This window comes from Taudactylus pleione, unplaced genomic scaffold, assembly GCF_031769625.1.
Source record: "Taudactylus pleione unplaced genomic scaffold, aTauple2 ptg000734l, whole genome shotgun sequence".
NCBI classification, from domain to species: Eukaryota; Metazoa; Chordata; class Amphibia; order Anura; family Myobatrachidae; genus Taudactylus; species Taudactylus pleione.
The window spans coordinates 3,614,635-3,633,919 of NW_028285136.1; positions in this window are offsets into that span (position 1 = coordinate 3,614,635).

The window sequence follows — 19,285 nt, forward strand, 5'->3', positions numbered from 1 at the left end:
ACTCGGAAGACTCTGGAGCTTTTGAAGAGAGCCTATTGGTGGCCATCGATGAAAGCTGATGTATTGGAGTTCATCTCATCATGTACCTCATGTGCCCAGCACAAATCCTTGCATCAAGCCCCAGCTGGTGAGTTGTTACCCCTGCCTATTCCATTGCATCCATGGACACATCTCTCCATGGACTTTGTGATTGATTTGCCAAGTTCCCAGGGATATACTACCATCTGGGTTGTGGTAGACCGATTTTCGAAAATGGTCCATTATGTCCCCCTAAAGAAACTTCCTACTGCTTCGGATTTGGGTCATCTGTTCATCCAACATATATTTTGTCTCCACAGTCTTCCTACAGAAATAGTCTCTGATCATGGAGCTCAATTCGTGGCAAGGTTCTGGAGAGCCCTGTGTTCCGTCCTACAAATTGAATTTCTCCACAGCTTACCACCCGCAAAGTTATGGATCTACAGAAAGGGTTAATCAAGATCTTGAGACCTTTCTAAGGATCTTCATGTCATCCTCTCAAGACAATTGGTCTGAATTATTGCCCTGGGCTGAATTTGCACACAATGCCTCGTATCATTCTTCCACAAACCGAACCCCGTTCCAGATTGTATACGGTCTCCATCCCCGAGTCCCTGAGTTCCAAAGCCTACCTGTCTTTGATGTTCCAGCCGTGGATGATACTGTACGGAGGTTTGCGTCAAATTGGGCTCAGGTATGGGCTGATTTGGAGAAGGCGTCCTCTCGTTGCAAACTTCAGGCAGACAAGAAATGGAGAAAGGTGCCCTGTATGCAAGTTGGAGATCAGGTGTGGTTGTCTACCCGGAACCTATGGTTCAGAGTACCCTCAATGAAATTTGCTCCACGTTTCATCAGACCCTTCTCTATTATTGAAATAATCATCCATATTTCCCTACTGAAACTTCTGATCCTGAACAAGTTCCGTAAGATTCTCCCTGTTCCTCCTCGTGTCCAGACTGAAAGAGGTGTGGAATTTGAAGTCTCCCAGGTCCTGGATTCCCGTGTCCGTAGGGGTCGTTTGCAATACCTCCTGGATTGGAGGGGTTACGGCCCGGAAGAAAGCTGCTGGACCGATGTCCGGGACATCCATGCTCCTGCACTTGTCAGGAAGTTCCATCCTGAAAAGCCTGGTGAGTGTCCTGAGGCCACCCATAAAGGGGGGGGGGGTACTGTCACAACCAGGGTTTCTCGGCATGGTGGTCGGCGGGTGTTACCTGTGCGGATGTTATGGCGGGGGGCGTCTGGTGGTGGTGCTGGAGCCTGGCAGGGAGCATTGGCTGTGCGCGGTCCTGAGTGGGCATATTGTCACTCTGTGCTGGGTAGGCCTGGCGGTGTTTCCGTTCCGCTCCGGCATGGGCGCCGCCATCTTGCTTTCGGCCATGTGACCTAGTTCCCCAATCCTAGTGTGTCACATGCTCACTCTCTGACCACTCACGGTTGGGCGCTGGGTATAAAAAGGGAGTTCAGAGCTCCCTTACATTGAGAGTTCCTGAGCTTGTCCGCCTGCCTGTTGGATCTCTGCCTAAGCCTGCTTCACCTAACCTGTTCCTTACCCTGCTGGACTTCCATTGCCTTCTCCCACTGCCTCCTGCTTTTGCCTTCCCCATTGCCTGAGTACCTGTGTCAGCTGTTACCCTGCACCTTGCCTCCACTTGCACCTTACTCTGGACATTATTCCTTCAGCCACAATTCATTTCAGCCTCACAAGACCTGGATTACTGGACTGCCTTCTGTTTCACTACCTGGACTTTTTCCCATTGCCTCACTACAGTTCCCAAGTGCACTTTAGCGCTATACCCGGACTTTCTGTTTTACCACATTCATGTCTGTTAAGCCACTCATTAAAAACGCCACGTTTATTTTTAAAACTGCTTCAGTGTCTGCTCTTATTACCACCCTGGGCCCACAACAAAACCAGAAGCTCACACATCCGTCTCACACACACTGACATGGGACTATCCATACATCACGTATACGTACATCCGTCTCACACACACTGACATGGGTCTATCCATACATAACATATACGTACATCCGTCTCACACACACCGACATGGGACTATCCCTACATCACGTATCCGTACATACATCTCACACACACTGACATTGGACTATCCATACATCACGTATACGTACATCCATCTCACACACACTGACCTAGGACTATCTATACATCACGTATATGTACATCCGTCTCACACACACTGACATGGGACGTTCCATACATCACGAATATGTACATCCGTCTCACACACACTGACATGGGACGTTCCATACATCACAGTTGTTTCGGAGTGATGGCTGGATTCGCGTGTGACACAGACTCCACGAGGCAATGACTCCAGTTTCCAACAAGGTACCGTGCAGGCTGGTAGTGGTTCCATAATGGAGTGGAGTTTGTTCACATGCTATGGGTTGGGTCCGCTGGGCAACCTGAACACATCATTGACCGGTAACTGATACATTGCATTGCTTGATGACCATTTGCATCCCTTCATGGATTTCAAGGCTAGAATATACCACCTGGATAATGTACTGGTTCATCGGTCCCAAGTTGTCCAGAATTGGTTTGAGGAGCATTATGGTGAGTTCCGATGATTGGTGTGGCCAACACGTTAGCCCGACAGGAACCCAATCAAGCATTTATGGGACGTGGTGGAGAGATCCATTGGCATCCAAGATCCTGCACCTACAAATATCAGGGAGCTGTGTGAAGCCATCCAGAAGGCATAGGTCAACATCTCTCCAGAGGTCTTCCATCCACTTGTGCAATCGATGCCAGTTTGAGTTGCTACACTTCGTTGGGCTAGAGGGGGTCCTACATGATACTAGGCATCTATCTCATGACTTTTGGCACTTCAGTGTATATATACATCCATATCACACACACTGGCCTGGGACTATTCATACATGATATAAAGTCATAAAGGCTGTAACATATTATTAATTAGCGCAAAGCAAGCAATTGGCATCTACTGCAGTACCTGGTTAGTTGGTTATTTATCCAAGAGGAACGAACTTTCCGCTCCAACAGTATGAAAACCCGACAGTGCCACTCACAACTGCTATTACTCTACAAACAAGCTTTGTATAGAGGTTTATAGTATTAATATTATTTCTGATTTGTAAAGTGCTACAGTGCTCAAACACAGGGGTCAACACCAGTTCTGGTTAAAGTGTGTACTACAGAAGCTAGGCTGCTATTCTGAACATAACTTTTCAATTATAGTTGCAACATGTAACAATGAAAGCAGGAAAGGTGACGTTAGCCAGTGCATGCTGCCATATTCCGTTCATCCCAGAGAGAGCAAACCACCGACTTACACAGTAATAAAGCAATAATCTGTGAGCAGCAACATGTGATGCAGTTGACTCATTGGTACTTGTCATCTCTCTCCAGTGGCAGCTGTTCTCTCCGCAGGTATCGCCCACTATTACAGACCCGTCGTATGACACATTTATTACTTCCATGTATGTTAATAAACTTAATATGTTCCTTATATGACATGTTTTCAGTGAAAGTCTTTTCCTTTATTTAATTGTGGCATGGATTGGTCATTTATACAGGTCATCGAGCATCTTCTTCCCTCCATCAACAATATTAAAGCCCCCTCTAAAAAATAATACCAAGCTACCTAGGACCTGGGTGCAGATCTCCTGACAGCAGAACAGGTGCAGGAGCGGAGGGGGTCAGCATTCCGGCATCCTCCCCTCAGTCTAGCAGCAGAGTGGGGGGGGGATACGTTAAGATTCCTGACACGGGCGCAGAGCTGAGCCGAATGAGCTAATCCGAGCTGGTTAATTCCCTGCTCACTTCATTCTGTCTCATTAAAGCCGGCAGACACCCCGCGGATGGCTTATTACCTGCTCCACCACTCCTGTCCGCCAGTAATGTGCCCGCTGACAGAGGCCCAGAGACCTCTCCAGCCAGGGACACGTCACACGAACTATAGGGTATGAGGAGAATAAAACCACAGATATGTACTGACTCCCAACAGGCAGAGAACTGCTATCTCTCTACTAGAAGCCACTAGAACTGGGAACATTCTGCCCATAGAGCGTACGCTGACGTACTGTACCAGGCCGCAGACTGTAGCTGGGCAGGGATCACACAGGGATCAGTGTACTGTAACTAGACACATAACTACGGATGGGACCAGGGGTGTATCTAGGGATCCAAGCACCCCTCGCAATGTAATGGACTGGCGCTCCCCTCCCCCCCTATGCAGTGCCCCCAGTAGTAGTCCTCCCTATGCTGCATTGCCCCCAGTAGTAATCCCCCCTATACAGTGCCCCCAGTAGTCCCCCCTGTGCTGCTTTGCCCACAGTAGTAGTCCCCCTATACAGCGCCCCCAGTAGTAGTCCCCCTCTACAGTGCCCCCAGTAGTAGTCCCCCTTATACAGTGCCCCCAGTAGTAGTCCCCCTTATACAGTGCCCCCAGTAGTAGTCCCCCCTATACAGTGCCCCCAGTAGCGGCCACTCCTCGCTAAAGTGCCCTCAGTAGCGGACCCCTATACAGTGCCCCAAGTAGCGGCCACCCCCTATACAGTGCCCCCCCCCTCTTGTGCCAGGCTTACACACACAGAAGAAAAAATAAAAGTCCCGTCTCCACTCTTGACGTCTCTCCCATCACCCGCTGCGGGGGGAGCCGGAAGATGGAGCTCATGAGTGAGCTCCAGCCGGCTCCCTCCGTGGATGATGCCGTAGCCAATGAGAGTCTGTCTGACTGCTGTAAACTGTGTAGGGCAGACCGCTCTCACTGCAGTCTGCCCTACACTTGTGGGGCCAGGGGACTAGCGGGGGTAGTCCACCCCTTGGCTGCTGGTGGCACTGCTGGATGGCGCCCCCCCTTTGGTCGGCACCCCTGGCGAGTGCCATCCTGGCCAATGGGTAGATACACCCCTGGATGGGACATCGAAAGAAAACATTGGAAATACCGATGTTTTTAACATTGAATACAAAACGTTACTTCGATATTATAAACATTGTTTTTTCTGGGTTTTTTACACAAACTCTGTACTACAACAGATAATAGAGTAGAAACCTTTTAAAATAACTCTTACACTGTGTCTATCTTCATGGAGGCAAACTGTATATATATTAGGGGTGTGCACCGGCCACTTTTCGTGTTTTGGTTTTGGATCTGGATCTTTCTTCGTGTTTTGGATCTGGATTGGTTTTGCCAAAACCACCCTTCCGTGTTTTGGGTTCTGGGTGTAGTGTTTTGGATCTGTTTTTTTTTTAAAAAAGCATAAAAACAGCTAAAATCACAGAACGTGTTGATTTTTCTGCTCCTATGCTATTATTAACCTCAAAAATCTTAATTTCCACTCATTTCCAGTCTATTCTGAACACCTCACACCTCACAATAGTGTTTTTATGTCCAAAAGGTTACACCGAGGTAGATGGATGACTATGCTAAGCGACACGAGTGGGCGGCACAAACACGTGGCCCATCTAGGAGTGACACTGCAGTGGCAGACAGGATGGCAGTTTGAAAAACTAGGCCCCAAACAGTACATAATGCAAAGAAAATAAAGAGGTGCAAGATGGAATTGTCCTTGGGCCCTCCCACCCACCCTTATGTTGTATAAACAGGACATGCACACTTTAACAAACCAATCATTTCAGCGACTGTGGCTGAAATGATTGGTTCGTTTGGGCCCCCACAAAACAAGCTGGCAATTAATCTGTCCCTGCACAAACGGGCTCTACGGAGGCAAGATGTCGTCCTCATCCTCATCCACCGATTCCTTACCCTCTTCAGTGTTGTGTACATCCTCATCCTCACAGAGTATTAACTCGTCCCCGCTGGAATCCACCACCACAGGTCCCTCTGTACGTTCTGGAGGCTGGTCTCCCTGGAAGAGTTGATAATTCATTTTTATGAACATCATCTTCTCCACATTTTGTGGAAGCAACCTCCTACGCCTTTCGCTGACAAGGTTCCCGGCTGCACTAAACATTCTTTCGGAGTACACACTGGAGGGGGGGCAACTCAGGTAAAATAGAGCCAGTTTGTACAGGGGCCTCCAAATTGCCTCTTTATCCTGCCAGTACAGGTACGGACTGTCTGACATGCCTACCTGGATGCTGTCACCGATGTAATCCTCCACCATTCTGTCAATGGTGACAGTATCATATGCAGTGACAGTAGACATGTCAGAAATTGTTGCCAGGTCCTTCAGTCCGGACCAGATGTCCAAACTTGGTCCTGCCTGCCCTGCATCACAGCCAGCGGGTTGCTAAGGATACCTAAGTTTTTTCCTGGCAGCCCCAGTTGGGGGGGAAAATGAAGAAGGAGCTGTTGACGTGTCACGTTCCGCTTCACCTGACAGTGTTTTCACCAGCAGGTCTTTGCACCTCTGCAGGCTTGTGTCGGCTGGAAAGAGAGACACCACATAGGCTTTGAACCTAGGATCGAGCACGGTGGCCAAAATGTAGTGGTCTGATTTCAACAGATTGACCACCCTGGAATCCTGGCAAAGCGAAAGAAGGGCTTCATCCACAAGTCCCACATGCCGAGCGGAATCGCTCTGTCTTAGCTCCTCCTTCACTTTCTCCAGCTGCTTCTGCAAAAGCCTGATGAGGGGAATGACCTGACTCAAGCTGGCAGTGTCTGAACTGACTTCACGTGTGGCAAGTTCGAAGGGCTGGAGAACCTTGCACAATACGGAAAGCATTCTCCACTGTGCTTGAGTCAGGTGCATACCCCCTCCTTTGCCTATGTCATAGGTGGATGTATAGGCTTGAATGGCCTTTTGCTGCTCCTCCATCCTCTGAAGCATATAGAGGGTTGAGTTCCACCGCGTCACAACTTCTTGCTTCAGGTGATGGCGGGGCAGGTTCAAGAGTGTTTGCTGGTGCTCCAGTCTTCGGCACGCAGTCGCTGAATGGTGAAAGTGGCCAGAAATTTTTCGGGCCACCCAAAGCGTCTCCTGCACGTCCCTGTCGCTTTTCAGAAAATTCTGCACCACCAAGTTTATTGTGTGAGCAAAACATGGGACGTGCTGGAATTTGCCCAGATGTAATGCCCACACAATATTGGTGGCATTGTCAGATATCACAAATCCCCAGGAGAGTCTAAGTGGGGTAAGCCACTGGGCGATGATTTCCCTCAGTTTCTCTAAGAGGTTGTCGGCGGTGTGTGCCTCTTACTGAAACCGGTGATACACAGCGTAGCCTGCCTTGGAACGAGCTGGCGTTTCTGAGATGCTGCTACTGGTGACGCTGCTGCTGTTGCTGCGTAAGGTGATACATTTACCCAGTGGGCTGTCACAGTCATATAGTCCTTAGTCTGCCCTGTTCCACTTGTCCACATGTCTGTGGTTAAGTGGACATTGGCTACAACGGCATTTTTCAGGACACTGAGGACACTTTTTCCGACGTTTCTGTACAGTCTCGGTATCGCCTGCCTAGTGAAGTGGAATCTAGACGGGATTTGGAACCGGGGACACACTACCTCCAGCAATTGTCTAAATCCCACTGCACTAATGGCGGATACCGGATGCACGTCTAACACCAACATAGCAGTTAAGGCCTCAGTTATACGTTTTGCTTCAGGATGACTGCTGTCGTACTTAAAGGACTGTTGGAGGGTCAATTGTTTAGTAAAAGTAGTGGTGTTCCTACTTCCTCTCTGGGATGATGAACGACTCCCAGCAGCAGCAACAGCAGCAGCAGGAGGCGTAGCAATGCAGGATCCTCCAGAGGAATCCCGGATAGGAGAGTCAGTCATGCCAGTGACATGGCCTGCAGGACTACTTCCGATCCTGACTAAGGAGGAAATTGACGAGGAGGGAGTTGACGGTGTGGTTTGCAGGCGCTTGGATACAACAGGACAACGGGATTTAGGTGTCCCTGGACTGCTTACGGTCTTAGCCAAAGTTTCTGAACTTGACAGTAACTTTTTATGAACATGCTGCAGGTGCCGTATAAGGGAGGATGTTCCTAGGTGGTTAACGTCCCTACCCCTACTTATTTCACCTTTACATATGGTACATATGGCAAGACAGTTGTTGTCCGGATTTGGATAGAAATATTGCCAGACCAAAGAGGTGGAATGTTTGATCTTCTGCCCAGGCATGACCGTGATGGGCTTTTTCATCCCACGGACAACAACTGTCTCCCCCGGAGCCTTATTTAAACAAACCACATCACCATCAGAATCCTCCTGGCCAACTTCCTCCTCAGCGCCAGCTACACCAGTATCCTCATCCTGTTGTACTTCAACAGTGACATCTTCAATTTGCATATCAGCAAGTGGACTGTGGGTGCTCCTTTCAGCACTTGCAGGGGTTGTGCAAATGGTGGAAAGAGCCACCTCTTCCCGTCCAGTGCTGGGAAGGTCAGGCATCGCAACCACCACCACACTTGGACTCTCCTTGGGGATTTGTGATATCTTCTTAGAACGCACAGTTCTTTGCTGTGCTTTTGCCAGCTTAACTCATTTGATTTTTTTAGTGGGAGGAGGGCTTCCATCGTCATGTGAAGCTGAACCACTAGTCAGGAACATAGGGAAAGACCTTAGCCATTCCTTGCCACTCCATATCGTAAATGGCATATTGGCAAGTTTATGATTCTCTTCAGATGATTTAAATGTTTTTTTCAAGGTCATTTTCCTGAACTTTGTCATTTGGGATTGTATGTGCCCTCTACTATGACATTGGGCATCGGCCTTGGCAGACGACATTGATGGCATGTTATCGTCCATGTCATGACTAGTGGCAGCAACTTCAGCACTAGGAGGAAGTGGTTCTTGATCTTTCCCTATTTTATTTTTATCGGAGAAAGTTTGGTCCTCCATTTATGTTATATTGATATATACGTGCGGCTAAGGCGCACACAAACACAGAAAATAATTTTTATTTTTGTTGGAGACTAGTGCACTTTGTGGGTTACACCACCCTTTAAGAAATGAGCCAGCCAGCCCTTTACTTATGGGACACAGGCGCACGCTTGGCGCTGCTCCTTTGTTGATGCACGTGCAGCCACAGTGCACACAATTCACAAACACAGAATTTTTTTTTTAATTTTGTTTGGAGTGCCCTTTGTGGATTACAGGACCCTTTAGCGGTCAATCCAGCCGGCCCTTTATTTGTGGGACACAGGCGCACGCTTGGCACTACTTTGTTGATGCACGTGCGGCTACTGCACACACAATTCACAAACAAAAAAATATATTTTTTTTTATTTGGTTTGGAGTGTACTTTGGGGGTTACAGCACCCTTTAACGGTCAAGCCAGCCGGCCCTTTACTTATGACACAGGCGCACGCTTGGCACTACTTTGTTGATGCACGTGCGGCTACTGCGCACACAATTCACAAACACAGAAAATATTTTTTTATTTGGTTTGGAGTGTACTTTGGGGGTTACAGCACCCTTTAACGGTCAAGCCAGCCGGCCCTTTACTTATGACACAGGCGCACGCTTGGCACTACTTTGTTGATGCACGTGCGGCTACTGCGCACACAATTCACAAACACAGAAAATATTTTTTTATTTTGTTTGGACTGGAGTGTACTTTGGGGGTTACAGCACCCTTTAATGGTCAAGCCAGCCGGCCCTTTACTTATGACACAGGCGCACGCTTGGCACTACTTTGTTGATGCACGTGCGGCTACTGCGCACACAATTCACAAACACAAAAAAATATATTTTTTTATTTGGTTTGGAGTGTACTTTGGGGGTTACAGCACCCTTTAACGGTCAAGCCAGCCGGCCCTTTACTTATGACACAGGCGCACGCTTGGCACTACTTTGTTGATGCACGTGCGGCTACTGCGCACACAATTCACAAACACAGAAAATATTTTTTTATTTTGTTTGGACTGGAGTGTACTTTGGGGGTTACAGCACCCTTTAATGGTCAAGCCAGCCGGCCCTTTACTTATGACACAGGCGCACGCTTGGCACTACTTTGCTGATGCACGTGCGGCTACTGCGCACACAATTCACAAACACAAAAAAATATATTTTTTTATTTGGTTTGGAGTGTACTTTGGGGGTTACAGCACCTTTAACCTTCAAGCCACCCGGCCCTTTACTTATGACACAGGCGCACGCTTGGCACTACTTTGTTGATGTACGTGCGGCTACTGCGCACACAATTCACAAACACAGAAAATATTTTTTTATTTGGTTTGGAGTGTACTTTGGGGGTTACAGCACCCTTTAACGGTCAAGCCAGCCGGCCCTTTACTTATGACACAGGCGCACGCTTGGCACTACTTTGTTGATGCACGTGCGGCTACTGCGCACACAATTCACAAACACAGAAAATATTTTTTTATTTGGTTTGGACTGGAGTGTACTTTGGGGGTTACAGCACCCTTTAATGGTCAAGTCAGCCGGCCCTTTACTTATGACACAGGCGCACGCTTGCCACTACTTTGTTGATGCACGTGCGGCTACTGCGCACACAATTCACAAACACAGAAAATATTTTTTTATTTGGTTTGGAGTGTACTTTGGGGGGTTACAGAACCCTTTAACTGTCAAGCCAGCCGGCCCTTTACTTATGACACAGGCGCACGCTTGGCACTACTTTGTTGATGCACGTGCGGCTACTGCGCACACAATTCACAAACACAGAAAATATTTTTTTATTTGGTTTGGACTGGAGTGTACTTTGGGGGTTACAGCACCCTTTAACGGTCAAGCCATCTGGCCCTTTACTTATGACACAGGCGCACGCTTGGCACTACTTTGTTGATGCACGTGCTGCTACTGCGCACACAATTCACAATTAGCACTTGGGGGGAGCACCCCTGATGGACAGAGAACCCCCTGGACAACACTACAGCACCCCTTTAGGACTGGGACACTGCACAGGACTTTGGAGTGGACACAGCCCCTATGGACAACTGACTGCACAGCACAGTCCAGCCAGCCCCTATGGACTTTGAAGTAGTGGACACAGCCCCTATGGACAACAGCAACACAGCACAACACAGCCAGCCCCTATGGACTTTGAAGTAGTGGACACAGCCCCTATGGACAACAGCGGCACAGCACAGCACAGCACAACACTCTCTGCACTACACTACACTACACTACACAGCCCAGCCAGCCCTAACTCCCATCCTCCCTCTTCACTGTCCACAGCCGAGTGAGAAAATGGCGCCGACGCGGGTACCTTATATAGGATCCAAAACCCGCGAGATCCGGAAGGCGGGATGATGACGTTTTGCCTCGATTTCAGATCCGAGTCAGGCGGGAAAAGTCGAGCCTGACTCGGATCGGCCTCGGATCGGGGGGGCTCGGGGGGGTTCGGATTTCAGAAATCCGAACCCGCTCACCCCTAATATATATATATATATTAGGGATGTGCAGGCTCAGATAGGTTCGAGTTTGCACGTTGAGTTCGGATTTTTCCATCCAAAAAAACGGAACTCAGAAAGAGGCAAAACGTCATCTTGCATGGACGAACATCATCATTCCTGGGGCCACCACCCCCAGCAGCAGCATGAACGCAGCAGTAGTAGTCCAGTCAGTGTTTTGTACTGTCTTAAGTTGTGATTGCTTATAAAACAAGGAGAGAGCCAGCTGGCAGCCCAAAGCAGTGACAGCACCACACAGTGTCACAAAAAAAAAAAACATTGGAAAAGCAGGGAAAAACATCGGGGGAGAAATCTTGCGATGGTGATGTAACATTGGATCCTAAACATTGCAGGGTTAAACATCGAACATCGAAACCATCTGACCGATGTTTCTGATGAAACATTAAATGATTCCCATCCCTACGCATAACGCAATGGATACATATGTACAAATCACAGCAAGCAGTAAGCTACAAGAGGGTCAGTAGCCAAGTGCAAGCTAATTAGTAGCCAATCAGCTGCAAATTCCCCGGCACCTCTGGCAAATGCCGGAACGGCCGATGGCCAGATGGACTGGTCCAGAGTCAAACCCTGGCCGAGCAGCTACGCCTCTCGGCGCTCTGCTCGGCCAGGATACTGAAAGACAGGCTGTGCCACGAGGCCAGGCCATCGTGACTCGCTGCACGCCCTGTGATAGATAACCAGGCCCCTTTTAAGTCAAGGCCACGCCCCTTTTGGGTGCGCAGGGGGACTGCCATGGCTGCTCAACAGCCCCAGTCTGTCCCTGGTTCAACCCAATCTATTTTAAAAATATGAAATAATTTCTCTTTAAACATGGACAGAGAGTGGGGAGTGGGCTGAGGGCCTGATTCAGAGCCGCTCGTAAGCGGCTGCTCGTTCGCTCCGAGCGATGTTCGCACAACTGCGCATGCATATGGGTTGTAATGCGCATGCGCCAACCAGTCATTGCGGTCGGAAATCGAGCGCTCGCAAAATAGCGAATGTCTGCTAATTTGAGTGACAGGATGAGGCGTTTGTGGGTGGTAACAGGGGAAGGTGCTTGAAAACGGGGAGTGGAGATCAGAACGCAGGCATGCCAAACGGTCAAAATGGGCGTTTTAAGGGTGTGCATAATTAACAAAGCAGCGTCATCGACCACGTCACTTGGTTGTCTCTTAGCCTGAACTGTTCGCATGATTGCGGTAGGAAAATCCAACCACAAGCCCTGCGAGCAGTTCATACACCTTTCGATGTACTCGATTAATCAAATAAATAGCGGAAATTACTTAGGATGCGAGCGGCCAGGGGACGTCTTTACAAAATAGCCAGCGCATGTTTCGTTCGCTCGCTCAGACATAGAGGTGTCAACAGACCGCAAAGAGCGAGCGCTCAATTTAAATATCCGGCCCCTTTTTCTGAACGAGCGAGCGCAAATAGCATCCGGCTCTGAATCAGGCCCTGAATCCACTACTGAAGAATACATTTTTTAGCTACCGCTGAAAAGGGTCTAATTTTTAATGTCAGCATTACAGATGCCGAACACTAACATTCCTTATCGTTACATCTTGCCAATGTGTAATCACTTTAATGCCGGGCTCAGACCCAATTTGCCTTCTGGGGTAAAAGACTGCTTGAATAGTTGGTGAAGACTGCAGTTTCGAATTGAAAAAAAGGGGACTATGGTGCCCCCCCTGTTATTTAACTGCCATCTCCAGCGTTCAGCTCTTGGTAAAAAGCATTGATGCCAACGTCATGCCGAAACTGCTTATTCTGTCGAAGTTTAATAAATAGGACTCTCATTGACCTCATCAAGGTATGTCCTGGACTATAACCTAACTGGCCGGTCCTAGTGACCTTAATAAAACGTATTACACTGGCTCCTACACTATAGACCAGATAAGCTGATAGACACACTATATTAATAAGATGAAAGCTGGGTACAGAAATTAGCATTGCCCAGATCTTCGTTTAGATTATATTTCACTCCCTGCTGGTCTCATTCCTTTGACTGCTGGAAAGCAGGATTGCAATGTATCACTGCATTAAGAAGCACGCCATTAAACTCATCACTGCTGAAAAAAGGACGACCTTTAACACAAGAGCCGCTTAATAAATTGCAGTGAATTCCTCCATTAACCCCACAATGTAGACAGTAGCCTGCAGCACTTCTGCCTTAATGCTACAGACGGATAATATGGAAAAAAAAAAAAAAAAGCCAGTTAGGTTTGCTGCAGACCAGGGACATTCAGAGGAACACGAAGAGGAACGTTCCTCCTGTAACTCTTCACGTGCCGCCGAAATCTATACTTCTCCAGCTGATGGAGGCCTTTATGTTACTGCTTCATTGAAGCTTCTGTGGATTTATTTTGCTGCAGAGAATTGTGTACAATACCCAGCGGGTTCTCCTTTCCAGTTAAAAGCCTGGACTGATGATGGAAAGAACATTGAGATGTAGGAACAAGGCCAGCCCTCGTTAGAAGCTAATGGAGCCATCCTGTAGGTCTGGCCCTGCTGCCTTGCTGGGCACACGCTGGGAGCCGCGGGGATCCAATAAGAGAACCCGTGTCTGCTTCTTTTTATTTGTGCGTTACGTAAAAACACCCAAGAATTAAACATGAGGGTGTTTGAATAATGCATGAGCTCAGGCAAAGCGTATTTATGGGTTTCGTCTCGCTGTCTTTTGGTGCCTTCAAATTACCTCTCTCTCTGGTTCCTCTAATATCGCCATCCCTGTGTTTTGCAGTTTTCTTTTACATTCCCAGGATAAACCTTTTCTCTCATTGCGGTTACATTAGTCCCATTTAACCTGCACTCTTTTTTCAGATAAACATTCTTATTTAACAGGAAATGTAATAAGAAAATCTGTTGTTTTGTGCTGTGAGAATATTATTCTTCCACCTTGTTTGGAGACGTACCTGTCTACGTGTTCCCGCAGGAAACATTTTTAGGTTTCGCATAATAATCTGGTCAACAGCAGGGTGCCTTGCCATCATCCTGGATAACCATCAATGGAATGGACCAAATAGCACGTGCTGCAATTTCCTAAAAGCCACTCGATTTTGAGTGGCAGTTAGTTTTAAGACAAACCAGGTCGGTTTTGCCTTAACCCATATCGTGTTTACATCAAGTGACTATATTGCCGAAATTGCACCGGTACAAATCGCATGCTATTACTTATGAGCCCAGGTGGGGACTATCTGATGGTATGCAGTCGGGAAGCCGGTGAACCTAATCCCGACAACCGGCTTCCCGACTGTCATATCCCAGCAAGGGTCTAAAGACAGGCGTCGATATGCCGACGCCTGTCATTAGACATACGCCGGGAGCCCGACGCCCGGGATCCCGATCGAAGGGACCCCGGGCGCCGAGCGTGAATAGTCATGGGGGGGTGTTAGGGTTTCCAGGGGGGACTTAGGGTTAGGAATCCCCCCCGGGAGGTATGGTTTAGGCTAGGGGAAGGTGGGGTTAGGGTTAGGCACCCCCAGGGGGGAGGTTAGGGTTAGGCACGCCGCCGGGGGACTTAGGTTCAGGCAGCGGGGAAGGGGAGGTTAGGTTTAGGCACTTAGAGGGGGGATTAGGGTTAGGTACTGGGGGGGGGGAGGTTAGGGTTAGGCACCCCTAAGGGAGGGTTAGGGTTAGGGGGTAGAATTAGGTTAGCTAATACTTACCTGAGGACGATCGGGATTTCCACTGCTGCCGGGATGCTGGTATCGGGATACCGATTCCTATCTGATTCACCTACCAGAATAGTGAATATGTCTATATTACTTTACCAAGCAAGAACCAAGAAGCACTGTCCAGATGTTATGGGCTCTGTACAGAAAGCATTTACGCCGCTTTTTATCCTGTTTTTCTTTGCCAATGCTGATTTGTTTAATTACCCTCAAATAGTCATTCTCCAATGGCCTAGCTTTGGTCATACGTTAATAAATAAAATAAATTGCCCAGAGATACGCGATCTGGACCCAGAACCAGAAGTCTCATTGCTACCAACAGATGTAATTTTACCAGACTGTCCGGCAACTTTCCTTTTTTTGTTTCCAATCCGGGATCTGTTGTTCCCATCCATCTTCTCATTGCAACGGCGCTCACCCCAGGCAGGCGGCAAATCATTACCTGTGACGCCAGCAGTAATTCTTCTAGGTGGTGGAGGTCAAATTTCAGACACACTGGGACCATTGCTGAGATGGACGCCTAGGATTTGCAAATAAACACTTAAATGAAATAGCAGATAAAAATAGCATATCAAGCCTGATGCAAAGGTGTACGCTAATGCCGCCGGTGTATGCAGTCGCTATACGGTGTACGCAGCTGCAAATGTCTATGGAGGGTGAAGCTGAAGACGCGCGGTATGGCCACGCATATGCAGTAGCGCATAAAAGTCGGAGATTGCAGCCCAGGGTGCTCTCCCCTAATACCATCTACAGTCACATTGATTGTGCGCTCTTGTGCGCTCTCAGTGAATAAGATGCCGATGCATAGGAATCTCAGGTCAACACAGATTAAAACTGACTTTAAAAAAAAGAAAGTTTATAGCGGTAAAACATGTAGCTTCTGTCTCTGCACCATTTCATTTTTACAGAGATTATTTTATACATTTAACACTTTGCAAACCATAAACAAGAGATAAGTAGCATAGGGACGTGTAATATACGATAGTTACATATAACCTTATCCCTAATTCCTGCTTATTGCCTTGCTTTGTTACAGTTGAGCTCTGTTTTATCTCAATATAGATGTGGGTCCTTTCATTGCCTTGGACCCTCCCCAATATCAAGTTCAACCTGAGATATTTCTGCAATGATCAGCCAGACCAGGCCCTATGCCAAGCTGAAGGGGATGTAGTTAAAATACCGGCGGGTGGGATTCTGGCCGCCAATATACCGACGCTGGAATCCCGACCGACAGCAAAATGCAGACGCGGCTATCCCGAATGAGAACTACTAGATACCCGGGGATGGGGGTTTAGGATTAGGCACCCCTGGGGGGACTTAGGGTTAGGCACCCCCCAGGGAGGGTTGGCGTTAGGGTGCGGGGAGGGGGGGTTAGGGTTAGGCACCAGTGGGAGGAGGTTAGGGTAAGCTACCCCCCCCGGGGGACTTAGGTTTAGGGTGCGGGAAGGGTGGTTTAGAATTAGGCACCACAGGTGGGAGGTTAGGGTAAGGCACCCCCCAGGCAGGTTAGGGTTAGGCACCACTAAGGAGGGGTTAGAGTTTGAGTAGGGAAAGGGGGAGGGTTAGGGATCTTCACAGTCCGGTCTTCCGGCGTCGGTATTTGAACCGGCGGCTATTGAGCTGCCGGTATATCATACCCATTCCAGCTGAAGACCTGGTTGTAGTCTCCTTTAAATAATAAACCAGTTTGGAGCAGTTAAGGTTCTTTACCCAATCCCACATGATGAGATTGCTAAGCATGGCTGACTTAGTTGGATGAACCAGGTGGTCGATAATTATTAACCCAACTCACAGCAAACAGAGGAGGTGGATACAAAAACTTAGCGTTGGTCTGGTTGCGGGACAGCAGTCCTGCGATCCCTATCACTGACACTGCTACAGTAATTTGTAGCAGTGAAAGTTTACACCGACCGACAGTTTAAGTGCATTTCCACATGCGCACAGAGAGGGACGCTGGAGGCAGAGGGATCCATAAATATATTTCTTCATTATTTTGAACTGTTACTTAAGTATTAAATAGTGACAACTTAAATCATATGTTTATGTTTTTCTTTATTATGTTCTGGTCGCAAAGCTCATGTCCAGGGGCAGACCCAGGATTTAGGGATTTAGGTCCTCATTCAGAGCCACTCGCTAGCGGCAGTATGCTCGTTCCGAGCGATGTTCGCACATCTGCGCATGCGTACGGATCGTTATACGCATGCGCGAACCAGTCAGTGCAGCCGAAATTCATGTGCTCGCAATATAGCGAATGCCTGCTATTTTGAGTGACAGAATGAGGCGTATGTGGGTGGTAACAGGGGAAGGTGCTTGAAAATGGGGAGTGGAGATCCGAACGCAGGCGTGCTTAAAGGTCAAAACGGGAGTTTTAAGGGAGTGCATAATTAATCCAGCAGCGTCATTGACCACGTCACTTGGTTTTTTTTAACTCAGAACTGCTCGCAAAATACTGGTTGAAAAAACCAACCACAAGAATAGCGAGCAGTTCATACGCTGGTCGATGTACTCGATTAATCTAATAAATAGCGGACATGACGTATGGTGCGAGCGGCCAGGGGGCGTTTTTAACAAATAAACGAGCGTATGTTTTGCTCGCTCGTTCAGACTTAGAGGTGTGAACAGACTGCAATTTGCGAACGGATCATTTGAATAGCCACCCCTTGTTTTTGAACGAACGACCGCAAATAGCGAACGGGTCTGAATCAGGCCCTTAGGCCTGGAAAGGTCCTTATTTATCTTCCTATCAAACACAAGTTAATATTAATTGAAAAGGAGTATTTAAAAAGCACAAAACATGTAATAATCAAATGCATTATACAAGGTGACTGTCAGGGCACTAGGGGTTTGATGATTAGGGTTGGGGCCCCTTGGGCTAGCTGTATGAGCTGGAGTGTGAATAAAGCTGTTCCTCATGCAGGTTACTAGTCGCAGTAGAAGACTCATGCTGCATAATGGTTAGGAGAATAGGTATTGAGAACAGGTGCAGGTTAGCAGGATAGCCCAAGCAGTGGCATCATAATGGGAGTGCGGGCCGCACCAGGAGTCACCCTCGGAAGGGGTGACACCAAAATGCAAGCTCCTCCTCTGTGACAGTAGCCGGGTGCTGCAGTGTGACATTATCCTGCAGCACTTGGCTCCTGTCACAGAGGAGGATCCGACAGTGCTGGCACAGGGCTCTAGGGGCAGCCTAGCATTTCCGGGAATGCTGGACACCCCCCTCCCGGTGGATGCAGGGATTTCCTGATAAGACATGCCCCTTATGTTAGGCCACGCCCCCTTTTCGGACGAGTGCGCATCGGTGTCACCAGACCTGGTGACGCCTCTGAGCCCAAGGCTGTAGCAGAATGAAGGATATTAGAAGCAGACTGTGATACACTGGAACTGGGTGCCAGGAGCACAATTGAGGCAGGCTGCAATGAAATATGCTGTGTAGCAATACTGGAGCATGTTTTTTGGATAGCAATGGAGCAGAATGCTGTGAAGCAATACATACTGTAGCACTGGAGCATAATGCTGTAAAGCAATACTGGATCAGGTTTTCTGGCTAGCACTGGAGCAGTATGCTGTGAAGCAATACATAACACTGGAGCATAATGCTGTAAAGCAATACTGGATCAGGTTTTCTTGATAGCACTTGATCAGAATGCTGTGAAGCAATACTGAAGAAGGTGTACTGGAACACACTGATACAAATTATTCAATCAGGTGTGCTGGAACACTCTAAAAGGTGAGTACACACTAGACGAAATTATGCATGATTTGGCCGATTCCGACGCATCAGAATGACAGATCGTGCATAATATGTGCAAATCGTGAGTGTCCACTCACAATCACGATGTCGATGGACGTACCTGCGGGTCGTACATTGCATCTTCAGATCTTGCCTACAGCAGGCAAGATCTGCTAATCTCGTACACGATCCTGTGGCATATCATTCAGGGTTAATGCATGAACGATATATCATTCGGATACATATACGATGCTGAATACAAAGTGAAAAATGTTTTAAAAAACAGCGTAGCCCCCCCACAGCACAAATTGCCCTGGGCTGTTGTGACCCAGTACTGGTTGTGCTAAATACAGGGGACAAAAGACGTAGGGATCCCAGCACTGGGCTCTGATCCGGTCCTGGCTCTGGAAATACAGGGGAAAGAAATGAGTAGGGTTCCCCTGTATTTACTAGAACCAGCACTGAACTTTTTCTAGTGGGGAGGGTAATGCCACAGTCAGGGAAATCCTTTCACTGGGTCCCCCCAGCCAAAGCATTACC